The sequence below is a fragment of the Suncus etruscus genome, chromosome 16 (assembly GCF_024139225.1).
Source record: "Suncus etruscus isolate mSunEtr1 chromosome 16, mSunEtr1.pri.cur, whole genome shotgun sequence".
Lineage (NCBI taxonomy): Eukaryota > Metazoa > Chordata > Mammalia > Eulipotyphla > Soricidae > Suncus > Suncus etruscus.
In genome coordinates, this window is record NC_064863.1 from 44499892 (window position 1) to 44512797 (window position 12906).

The window sequence follows — 12906 nt, forward strand, 5'->3', positions numbered from 1 at the left end:
CCTTGTTACTTTGAGTGAGACCTTGGTATTCTCTTGAATGCAAACTCAGTCTTAGTCAATATTAGCCAAGGACACTCTGTGACACTGATAAAGCAAACAAATATTATCCTCATAGTTTAGTCTAAGTACAGAAAAAAAAAAACCCAAAATACTCAGATACTCCTATTGATACTTGGGATGGCAGCTTCTAGGCTTCTCCAGCTTTAACTTTATTCTTCCCATCATCTAAGCAAGATCCATGTTAACACTTGATCATACCTTATTTACTGAATCCAATTCTAGAGCAAACTCTTACTACCTTTGAACTCTTCCAAATAACAAAATTTATTTTTATTTTTATTTTTTTGTTTTGGGTCACACCCAGCAGGGCTCAGGGGTTACTCCTGGCTCTACACTCAGAAATTGCTCCTGGCAGACTTGGGGGACCATATGGGATGCCAGGGTTTGAACCACCATCCTTCTGTATGCAAGGTAAATGCCTTACCTCCATGCTATCTCTCCAGCCCCACAAGCCCAAATCTTAAAAGATATTTCAAGAGCTCTGTGATGAAGACATCCCTTTACACTTTCCATGGATTCTACTTTCAACAAGCAATCCAATTTTGTTCAGCTCCTTTTGTGTTCTCTAGTCCCACAGCATTGCCGGGATGTTATATTATTTCATTCTCACAGCTATTTCTTGAAATAGATACTGTAATACTTCTATTTGACAAAGAGGAAACAAGCTAGTTTTGTTCAGTAACATTTCAATGGCCACTCAGCTAGAAAGCAGCAGTATCAGAATTGGATTCCAGGTTGATATCTGAGATTCCTGCTACTTCCTCAGAGAATTATCAAGTGATTAAGAAGACTAATCTTTCCATTTAACAAAAGGAAATTCATTTCTCTGCAATTCCTTTTTCTTCCACCTTACCAACAAAAGGAAATTCATTTCTCTGCAATTCCTTTTCTTCCACCTTACCTACTATTTAATAGTATTGTTAGTTGTTATGAACAAATAACTTATCACTCACTAAGTTTTATAAGTTATGAGAGTTAATCTCAAATATTTGTTTATTTATTTAGATTTTTCAAGACAGATTGAGCTATATAAATGACAGCTTTAACTGTTCTTTTCTAAAAATCCTTCAAAACTTCAAATTAAAATTTCGGCATGGGGCCGAACTATAATATAGTAGGTAGGGCAGTTTGTCTTGCATTCTGTAGACCCAGATTTAATCCTCAGCATCCCATATGGTCCCTCAAGCACTGCTAGGAGTAATTCTTGAATGCAGAGCCAGGAGTAATCCCTGAGCACTTCCAAGAGTGGCCTCAAAACAAAAACAAAAAAATTTTCAGCATGATATACTGATTCCTTCTCCTTACCTAGCTTTCTCTCGATGTTTTCTCATGATTCATAAGGTAACACATAAGTAATGTGTACAGTTCTCCCCTATTTCCCAATCTAAAGCCCTCATTTTGGGGAACCCCTTACTTTTGAGGAACAATACTTTCACCTCTCTCTGCCTTGGTACATATATCCATTAAGTTTTAACCATGCCTTAAAAATCATCAAGCCTTAGGGACTGGAGTGGTGGCGAAAGCGTTAGGGCATTTGCCTTGCACACTGGCTAACCTAAGATGGACCACCCAGTTCAATACCCAGTTCAATAACCCATATGGTTCCCTGAGCCAGGAGCGATTTCTGAGCTCATAGCCAGGAGTAACCCCTGAGTGTCACTGGATGTGGCCCAAAAAAGCAAAAAAAAAAAAAAAAAAAATCATCAAGCTTTATACTGGCACTCAAAAAATTTACATTCATCCTTTTGGTAAACTCATCATTAGCCACAAATATGAACAGTTGGTTTTCAGACTATTTTCTTAAAATGTACTGTGGGCTGGAAGAGAGTTAATTACTAGATTTTTTTCTTCCCCTCAGCTAAAAACAAAAGTTCAACAGTTTATTCCATTACCAAAATATCACCTCTTGGAAGTAAACTATCTTTAAGGAAGTATTTCTCTGTGGTTTTGTACCACTGTCTACATCATTTGGGGGCCCTGTAAAAACAAATGTCTTCATTAACTAGTAAGAAACTAAATGCTAAAGCAACACAATGATTAAAGTGCAGTAGCAAACTGAAGAGAATGGACAGTATCTATTAATCTATTATTCTATTATCTCCCTCCACTTTTTAAGTTGATGCCCCCCCCAAATCTTTAAAAAGGTTTTTATAGAACTTGAAAAGTGATTAGAAGCAATATAGTAATATAACTGGTGTGGAATGTTTTATTTATTGAAATATAGTGGATAATGCTATAAGGTAAGAGATACAATCTCAGACTGATAGTACAGAGAGTAGGGCATTTGCCTTGCAAGAAGCTGACCTGGGTTTGCTCCCCAGCATCCCATATGATTCCCTGAGCCCCACCAGAAGTGACTGATCCCTGAGCACAAATGAGGACTGCTGGGTGTGGCCCCTAAAACAAAAAGTTATAAATAAGGTAGATTTTTAAAATAAATGTAGATTTAAGGGACCATGAGATAGTAGACATTAAAGATGTTTGCACTGGGCCCGGAGAGATAGCACAGCGGCGTTTGCCTTGCAAGCAGCCGATCCAGGACCAAAGGTGGTTGGTTCGAATCCCGGTGTCCCATATGGTTCCCCGTGCCTGCCAGGAGCTATTTCTGAGCAGACAGCCAGGAGTAACCCCTGAGCACCGCTGGGTGTGACCCAAAAACTAAAAAAAAAAAAAGATGTTTGCACTGCATGTTCTGTGACTATGACAATGGTTCATATCCTGGTACTGCATACAGTTCAAGTACAGAAGTTACAGTATTGGAATGGAACTAACCAAATAAACTAGTGTAATCAGTTCTTTTAAATCTGATCCACTGAATATAGATAGTCAAAACAGGTAGCTGGGACTGGGAAATAAAGGAAACCCTCAGTCAGCAATTCTCTTTTTTCCTTGTCACCTAAGTCAGATGGCAAGACAGCAGGAGACAGGGAGTCACAAGAATACAGCATAAGAGAGACCCAGTGACAGGATACAGAGCAGCAGGCCCCAGCAAGAGAATAGGAAATACCAGTTTTCTAGCTGCAGCTTTCAGACCAGGAACAAGTACACTGGACAGAGAATTATATAGGAACTTGGGCAGTCGCTATACACTAGAGACAAGAAGAAGATACAAGTATTGGACCAGGCATCAGGAGACAGGTCACATGACATCATGCATGGGTAAGAGGACAGAGACCTGGACACTCTGGAGGGACCCAGTCCCATCTATGTAACCTATACAATAAACTCACTTCCTAAATATCTGAGTTTTGTAGGCAAATCTGTTGTACAATTTTCTAGAACCCACAAGCCCAGGAATAAAGCCATTTTATAGTGAAACTGTCAGGTATGGCCTCTGAGCACTGATAGATGTAGCCAAAAAAGAAAAAAAAATTAAAAAAGGGCTTGGGACTGGACTGAAAATACTATGGAAAGGGTGCTTTTCTTGCATAAGGCAGACCACGGTTCAATCCCCAGCTCCATATATACAGTTCCCCAAGCCCACCTGGAGCAATCCCTGAGCACACAGCCAGGAGAAAGCCATGAGCACAATTGGATGTGGCCTCAAGACAGAAACAGAAAAATAGCTCACCATTTTAAATAATTTTATTTAGATTTCCCTGGATGGTCACGGTTGTGAGGTTGAAGCATGGTACACACTGAATGCAGTGTTCACCTTTTATTCAGCTCTGATATTGGGGGTCACACATCAGGTTGTGGTTCTTGCACACTTGAGATAAGGTATCCTAGGGTGGTGTTCTTTTAGATTTGGTGTGGTGTGCAAAAGTATGCTCAGTGGGAGTTGCTTGCAACCCCTCTAGTTTATGATGATCATGTACATTCTGATTATCCTACTGAGCCCAGAGTAGTTTAATGGGAAAACAAGGCAATAACTAAGACATTGTTTCAGTTTATCCACTGGGGTTTGAAAATGTAGTATTCAGAAATTATAATTGGGGGCCGGTGAGGTGGCACTAGAGGTAAGGTGTCTGCCTTGCAGGCGCTAGCCAAGGAAGGACCGCGGTTCAATCCCCTGGCGTCCCATATGGTCCTCCGTACCTGCCAGGAGCTATTTCTGAGCAGACAGCCAGGAGTAACCCTTGAGCACCGCCGGGTGTGGCCCCCCCCCAAAAAAAAAAACTGACTTTTACATTGTTTTGTAATTTTCTACCAGAATTTATCTAAAACATTTTTTTAACTACTGAAATTTTTTTTTTTGGTCATACCCAGCAGCACTCAGGAATTGCTCCTGGCAGGCTCAGGGGACCATATGGGATACCGGGATTCGAACCACCGACCTTCTGCATGAAAGGCAAATGCCTTATCTTCATGCTATCTCTCCAACCCCAACTACTGAAATTTCAAATTACACAAGAACAAGGTCTCAAGTGAGAGATTCTGATCAAAAGACTGTCAGTTAAAAAAGATATACATATTATTTAAGACCCAAGAGATAGTACAGTGTGGGGCGTTTGCCTTGCAAATGGCCGACATAGGTTTGATCCCCAGCATCCCCAATGGTCAACTGTGCATCACCAGGAGTGATTCCTGAGCAGAGACAGGAGTAAGCTCTGAGTGCCACTGGCTGTGGCCAAAATCAACCAAAAAAAAAAAAAAAAAAGAGAGGGGGATTTTAATTTTAAAAAAAAAAAGTTTATATTACAACTTTGAGCAATTAAATGGTTAACATATTTTCAACAATACATTATTTTACTTCTTTAATCATGATCTAAAGACATTATTGGGGACTAAAGAGATAGCCTGGAGGTAGGGCATTTGCCTTGCATGTAGAAGGACGGTGGTTCGAATCCAGACATCCCATATGGTCCCCCGAGCCTGCCAGGAGCAATTTCTGAGTGCAGAGGCAGGAGTACCCCCTGAGCGTTGCCCGGTGTGACCCAAAAACAAAAACAAAAACAAAAACAAAAAAAAGGCATATTATTACCGATGCCAGTAGCCAAATATAAAGTCTTCCAAACTCTTCATAACTTCAAAGAGCTTCCCCAAAGTGTAACATTTTGGAAATAGCAAACTGAAAAATGAAATAATTCTATCCTGATCCCTTCTATTTATAAACAAGTGTAGCATTTTTTTTTTTTTTGTATCGTGATTCATTATCAAGACAATTGGTTTTTCTAGAATGGCGAGTCTGTGGAGAACTGGTTTACTACATAGCTGAGCAATGATGCTCAGTTCCCTTCATTAACCCAAGCCATTTATTACACAAGGGAACGTTTCATAGTGCTTGTGTGCATAGATATATAGATAATGAAAGTGGAGTTCACTGAAATAAGTGTTACAATATAATGCCTTTAACCTGCACTTTAAAAATAGAGACAGTCACAGCAAGAACTAGTATATAGTTAGCATGACATTATTCCCTCTTGTTCAGGAAATGCAATAAGAACACACACACAAATCAGTATTTGTTGACCGCCTTTGTAATTTAAAATGTTAATGAAATGTAAATTTTTTTCAGCGCAAAATTCATTGAATGTTCATTGTATCTGACCTTGTAGGAGTTCTTTTTAAATTTTATTAGTACCAAAATCCCCTCATTGTCCAAGTCCCTTCCCTCTCTCTCTCACAAGAAAATGCATTTTACAATCACAATCAGAAATGGTCACAGTAAAACATGAAATAATTTTAATTTTGAAAACAACACACCCCTTACTTTTTTTTTTTTTGGTAACAAAATCAAGTTTTTGGGTTCCAAGCTATTCATCATGAAGAGAATGTGTTTAATTTGATGTGAAGTTGGCTCCCCAGCAGTCTAGTGAGGCTGTAGATTGTTTAACTCTGGGGGCTGGTAGGTTGCCAGCCATTCTAAATGTTTTCACACGGACGAGCAATAAATAATTAAATGTGTAACTCATAGTACTTAGGTTGGGCACTGAAAGACATAATCCAAAAATTAAAAAAATGAATTCCAATTTGAAAAAGGGGATCCAAAGTTTTCAAATACAGTATAAAAGATGTCTTTTATTTAAAATTCCATGCTATTCTTCTCAAGCCATTTAATTTTTGTTACTGTTGTTGGAGGTGGACAGGAAACCTGGTGCTCCAGGAGACAGAGCTGCTTCCAGAAGAGCAAGTTATGTGGTATTTATAGCTATTTATAGCATGTATAGCAGCAAGAGCCTATGATTGTGAACTAGAGTTAATATGCCTACTACTATATCTAACATTCTTTTCTTTGGCTTGGCTATTGACAAACTACCTAGATCATTAAAGTGAGAGAGGAAGAGGACAACATGTCATTAAAAATTCAAAATATGGTTGTCTTCTTTCACTCGCCTTCCAAATTTGAATGTGCTGGGGCACAGAGGGTAGGATGTTTGCTTAGCACACCGCCAATTCGTGTTCGATGCCCAGCATCATCCCATATAGTCAATATAGCCTGCTGGGAATAATTTCTGAGCGCAGAGCACTGCCGGGTGTGAATTTGATTCTAATCACTCCACCAGTTACCTCTGGGGCTTAATCCAACTGAGATTCCAAAAAATATAGATGAGGGATAGCTCAGTTAGCAAAAGCACATGCTTTGTAAACAGGTCTGGGTTCAATCCCTGGCATGACTTGGGTCCTCCAAGCACCATTAAAGCAATCTCCAGCACCCCACCAAGAAACCCCCTGTGTATGCAATTCCGACCTGTCTCCCAGCCCCCTTCCCATACACACAAAGACCCAGTGATATCAGAATTGGAAAAAATGCTTTTTTTTTTTTCTTTTTTTTGGTTTTTGGGCCACACCCGGTGGTGCTCAGGGGTTACTCCTGGCTGTCTGCTCAGAAATAGCTCCCGGCAGGCACAGGGGACCATATGGGACACCGGGATTTGAACCAACAGGTCCTGGATCGGCTGCTTGCAAGGCAAACACCGCTATGCTATCTCTCCGGGCCCAAAAAACGCCATTTTTTTTTGTTTTTGTTTTGTTTTGGGGCCACACCCAGCATTGCTCAGGGGTTACTCCTGGCTGTCTGCTCAGAACTAGCTCCTGGCAGGCACGGGGGACCATATGGGACACCGGTATTCTCTCACAAAAGTACTTCAGTAGGTCAGTACTAGCTTACTAATAAGACTTGGACAAGTTGGCTTTTCAAAGTTAACCTTAGAATATCTCTGATAAATTCTACTTATCTTTGGAAACTACTTTCATAAAAGAATTTGTTACAGGCTAGATATTCTGAGTCCTACACTACTTTTGTTTTTTATATGTGAATAGAACAGACCTATCTGCCTTTTCATGTCAGACTTCCAAGCACAAGGGTTTAAATGTTTAAAGTATTTTAAATCCAAGCTTCAATAGGACAGTGGGTAAGGTGCTTGCTTTGTATGAGGCTGACCCAGGTCCAATCCCCAGCCCCCCATATGGTCCTTGGAACTTAACAGGAGTGGTCCCTGAACACAAAGCCAGGAGTAAGCCCTGAATGCAGAACCAACAGTAAGCCAGAGCACTGAAAGACATAATCCAAAAATTAAAAAAATGAATTCCAATTTGGGAAAGGGGATCCAAAGTTTTCAAATACAGTATAAAAGATGTCTTTTATTTAAAATTCCATGCTATTCTTCTCAAGCCATTTAATTTTTGTTATTGTTGTTGGAGGTGGACAGGAAACCTGGTGCTCCAGGAGACAGAGCTGCTTCCATAAGAGCAAGTTATGTGGTAACAGAGGCTAAAATTCAGGATGTTGTATACATATAAATCACATCCTGGTTCCTTTTTCTAACACTTCATATGCTTCCCAACTGTACTAGAGAAAAAATACTATGCACTATCTAGAACTATTGACAAATAGACAAGAAAAACCAAGTTGAAAACATATATCCACCTTTATATTTTCCAATTTAGTCCTGAAGCTGTAAATTTAATTTAAATTTAATACTTAAATTAAGATATGTAATACTATGATGTTGAGTATGTAAACATTTTATGAGATTGTTATGTTACTGACCCTACCCTGATCGGTGATTGTGCCCTACCCTAGGGTGTGACCTGGCATTCTGCCCCCACCCTAGGGTAGAACCTGATTCTGCTTCCATCATTGGTTGGTATCTGATCCCACCTTGGATGGTACCTGATTCTGGGGGATAAAAACAAGGGTCTGTGGAAGGCGAGAGGCTTTTTTGCTGGAACTTAGGCTGAGACTTGGACTTCAGTCTTGTCCACCGAATAAAGCTAATATTTCCACAAGCCTGACTGTCTGCCAGCTGTTTACCCGCTGTTTCACCTCAGAACCGTCGGCTGGACAGGGTGACAGACGTGTGCTCCGAGCTGGAGGGGAAAGACCTCATCTTCCATCCCTCCATTAGTCAACCTCTTCAGGGGCTGACTTGCAACATTAAGATATTGGAATATAAGGCAAAACTTACATTTAGTTTTGATGCTGGTATTTAATCCATTAAGTACAGATAGCATTTGGCTAGCCGCTAGCATGTTTGGGGGAAGCTTTATTTTTATTTGGGTTTGGATCCCACATGGTAGTATTGTGGGTTTACTCCCAGCAGGATCAGGAGACCATTTGTGGTCTCCGGGATCAAACCTATGCTGACCATGTGCACAACAAGCATCCTACTGCACTATCATTTTGGCCCTGGAAGAAACTTCACTTTAAAAGACACTATATGAAAATGAAAAGTTTCCTCTTAAGCTATTTTTTTTTTAAATAAATTTCCTATGTCTGGACTGGAGGTATTATGGTAGGTAGGGCACTTGTATTGCAAAAGCCGACCTTGGTTCAATTCCCAGTACCATAGAGTGCTCCCAAGCATCCCCAGAAATGATCCTGTAGCAGGCCAGAAGGAAGCCCTAAACACTGCCAGGTGTGGCCCCCAAACAAAATTTTGTTCCCACTAGTATACAATCCTGTTCCCATAAGAAAACAACCTATGCTTTTTACCCAGATCATTCAACAGTAAAGGACTGGGACAGGGAAGTGATTCAGTGGTAGAATTCCTGCCTTATGTGCATTAGGCCCTGAGTTTGATCCCTGGCACCTCCCACATTGCTGAATACAATCACCATTCCCCAATTCTATAAGCACAACTAAGAAACCCATAACACACACACACACACACACACACACACACACAACAGTAAAAAGGAAAAATAATAGATAATTCAAATTTTCACTTTTCCAGAATAAGTTAAATTTTCTAATAGGTTGTTCTAACAGAAAGTAATTTCTTAGCTCAGAGGAACATGGGTTTGTTGTTTATTTGTTATTTCCCTTGTGATTGATTTAATTTTCTCAGACTTGCACAGCAATTTCTCTTCATGGTTTTTAGTTTTTGACAGGGTTACTGCTGGCAGGTTGTGCTGGGTATTGAACCCCAGGTCCATCCCAGATTGGTTGGCAGCATATAAGGCAAACACTCTACTGCTGTGCTATTGCTCCAGCCCAGTTTTTCACATTTCCTTTTTTTTTTTTTTTTTTGGTTTTTGGGTCACATCCAGCAGTTCAGGGGTTACTCCTGGCTCTATGCTCAGAAATTGCTCCTGGCACACTCGGGGGATCATATGGGATGCCGGGATTCGAACCACTGTCCTTCTGCATGCAAGGCAAACGCTTTACCTCCATGCTATCTCTCCGGCCCTTGTTTTTGGTATTTGGGCATACCTCGCAGTGCTCAGGGGTTACTCTTGGCTCTGCACTCAGAAATCGCTGCTGGCAGACTCAGGAGACCATATGGGATGCTGGGAATTGAACCAGTGTTGGCCGTGTGCTGTGTTGGCCGTGTGCAAAGCAAATGCCTTACTGCTGTGCTTTTATGGCTCCGGCCCCAGTTTTGACATTTCTAATTTAAAATATCTTAAAATGCTTCAGGGTCTATCAGTATAGGTGTTTGTACTTATACAAATATGATGATGAAACAAAACCATCTGTTAACTCAAGACTGAGCCAAGTGTTTAAGGAAACCACTAAGAGTATGGCACAATGGTTCTCCAGTAGCTTCATGTATGACTACCTAAAAACATTATACTGACTTAAGAACAGGTGTAGGCAGTCTCCTCCTACTTTGATGGAATGTCTGTGACTTCCTTTAAAGACAACAAAATCAAAGCATAGAAAGCCTGGTCTTAGTAATGCACTAGGAAGGACTTAGAAATACAGGGAAGGACTTGTGGTCAAATGATGGAGCACATACATGCCTTGCATAGTGGGGGCCTAGGTTCCTTGGCACTGGGGGGCGAGGGGGGGGGGCTAAAGGGCAAGAAAAAAATCATCTCTTTCCACCTCAGCAGAAATTCTCATTTGTTTGATGGTTCTGTATTAGTCAATGAGGTCATCTATGGTGTGCCAGACTGGGGTCCAAAAAGTGGGTGGTCTTTGCGAAGGGCGACGCTTCGCTCCCTCTACCTCTGGCCAGAGCCAGTTCCTGCAGCTGGACCGAAGGCAGCCCACAGAGTACACTCGGCACATTTCTTCATTTCTCACTTGAGTGCCCTTCTTTAGTTTCCATTCAACTGCCCACTTTATATCGGCTTCATTACACCACCGCTCTATTTGTAATGTAAATTGGGAAACTCGGGGAAGTTTTTCTTTTGGCCTTGTCTACGGAAGAATACGGAGAGGTATTCAAAACGTATTAACACAAATCAATGGCACCAATAAAAGCAAAATCTCCTTAGCAACATAATCTTGATTGCAAAAGGAGAACTGAGAGCATTTAGCACAACAGTGGCCCACATGGAATACGCATTTGTCTGGAAGAATCCAGCACAAAGCCTAAAAGAGAGATTTTGAAAAAATCCAAAATTAACTCACAGGGAACAGTTACTCTTTTTTTCAAAAGGACACAATTGGCTACATTAAATCTACCGTGAGCTTTTGGCTCAGCAACATTGTATCACACCGCTTTGCAAACTAAAATTACAACGCCCTGCAAGCTTCACATGAGTTACAGGGTGTTTTTTGTTTGTTTTGTTTTGTTTTGGGGTTTTTTGGGGGGGAAGGTTTTTTTTTTTCTCCCTTGGTTGATTTCTTTAGTAAAGTAAACAAAAAAAGTCTTAAGAAAATTCATCTCACATACATTGCAGGGAAAACTCAATGGCTGTATCTAAAACTATAGGTCCAGAAGGTCCAACTATTCTTTCAGGTTTTTCTGATTCAAGATAGTAACCCCTGCAAAGCAGTAATGGCATTTGAGTTTAGGTCTCCATTAGTTGGAAAAAAAAAAAAAAAACAACACAATACTGAGAATTCACATTCTTTTCAGGATGAGAAAAAGTGAATAGAAATTCAAAGACTACAGTATCATTAAAAAAAAAAAACTAGGACATTTGAGATGATTCAAGAAAACAATTTACAACATTTCCCACTTAGCTTTAACAGTCATTTCATATTTTAACTGAAATACAGGTGATGAAAGTAAACTGTTTAAGTCTATTGTAGAGTCTTAATGAATTGAGTCATTACTTAGTATTTTAGAATCATGTGAATGTATAACCATATGCACACATATTTCCCATACATAACTTTTAAAGGTTTTGTATTAGCTTCTAGATCTACCGAAATTAAAGTTTCTATGTCAAAGTAGTTTCTCATGCAACAGAAAAACTGTAATACTTCTAAGATGTGTATATTTATGTAAATGGTGATTAAAACTTTTTCTACCAGCCCTCTCCCTCAAAGCTTAAAAAAAAAAAAAAAGAAAGCTAAACCTAAATTGGATTACTGGAAATCCTATTTTACATAAAGGCTGAATCGAGTTTTAAATTTTAGGAACAATTTAAGATCCTGGGAAGAAAATTTAATACATAAATTGTACTTTAACTCTTATTATTTTTACATGTGTTTGTGTGTGGTAAATTTTTCTGCAAGTGAGTAGATTTTTATATCTTCTCAAACTTTACCTAATTGGCTTAAAGTGAATGTATTACAGCCTCTAAAAATCAGATGCTGTGAATTAGTTTTACTCTGGATTTAAGCAAGCAATGGTATGTTGAAGTTATGCTACAATACTTACTTCACAACACACTCAACTAAAGCAGGCCAGTAAAAAAAAAAAGTATTAACAACACACCTCTCTCAGCTCAGATTAGATCTCTACCAGAAAAACCCAGTCAATAAAGATTTAATTTTACAAGATTAAAGTTAAATACTTTACTGTAACCAACATAAAACCAAAAACTAAAAAATGTAAAATACAACCCAATTATGTATTTTTTCATAATTATATCTATAAGCACATCTTTTACCTAACAAGAAACACTTGAACAAATACAATTTAACGGTGGGTTTCTTAATAATGTAATGTATGTTTGTAACTCAACTATATATTTTATTATTTTTATTTTTAAGTATTATTATTAACCTATTAAACAGAATTACTTAAAAGTATAAGGATCCTAATCTTGAGTCTGCATCACTGCTCACATTTTAGAAATTTCTGATAAAGTGATTTGGTAATTTTTCATGCTCATTAAGATAATAAACAAATTCCTAAAATCCCTTTTGTATTTTTTAATCACCACACAAATTATAAGGGATAGAGGAATAATTTGTTCAAGGTAAGCTTCTCGCTATCTTAATAGCAGAGGAAAATTATACATGGCAAAATTGTTCTAGATTAGAAAATAATTTCCATTATAAAACACAGAATGTATAAAAGGAACATAAAGCTGTCTGCAATTTTCTGAAACTGCATACTTCCCACTGCAAACAAAAGTGCAAATAACAATGATTTTATTTTTCTTAGTTAATTGATTTCCGCAGTATCTACTTTGCTTTCCTTCCACTACTAGTTTCATAAGGTTTAACTTTACTGAGAAGACAAAATGTTACTAGTTCCAACAAATGTAAAAAAAAAACAAAAACAAAAAACCAAAAAAGATAAACTTTGAAAAGGTTTAACAGGCCAGGAA